Source organism: Orycteropus afer, unplaced genomic scaffold, assembly GCF_000298275.1.
Source record: "Orycteropus afer afer isolate SDZICR_OR568_19922 unplaced genomic scaffold, OryAfe1.0 scaffold00170, whole genome shotgun sequence".
Lineage (NCBI taxonomy): Eukaryota > Metazoa > Chordata > Mammalia > Tubulidentata > Orycteropodidae > Orycteropus > Orycteropus afer.
Window position 1 is genome coordinate 4,435,339 of NW_006921757.1, and position 452 is coordinate 4,435,790.

The window sequence follows — 452 nt, forward strand, 5'->3', positions numbered from 1 at the left end:
AGCTACTAACTCTGTCTGGGAGCTGGCTGTGGCCAATTAGCCACAACAACCTTGCCCCTTGTCAGCTCTACTATAGATCTTGACATTCTTACAGCAAATAAAAATATGAACCACATAGAAACATTGTCTGCTAACATTCTACATGGTCATGGGCACACTCCCTCCTGCATAGACATACCTGATCATTCAGCATGTCCAGCCATCTATCCACCTGTAGATAAATAAATGCTTGCCATCACTGACAGCGTAGTACTGTACATGCAAAAGGGCTCATCTTTGTTGTCTGTACCTCCCATGTACCTCTCTATGTCTTCTTCCTCCTCTTCCTCCTCTTCCTCAAGGCCATCGTGTTGATCACTCACATTTGGTACACTGCCCTTCCCTTCACTTGTTTCTACCTATCTAGTAGTGTTCCCTCCCCTCCACTCCCACACTGGTAAACAACAAAGAAA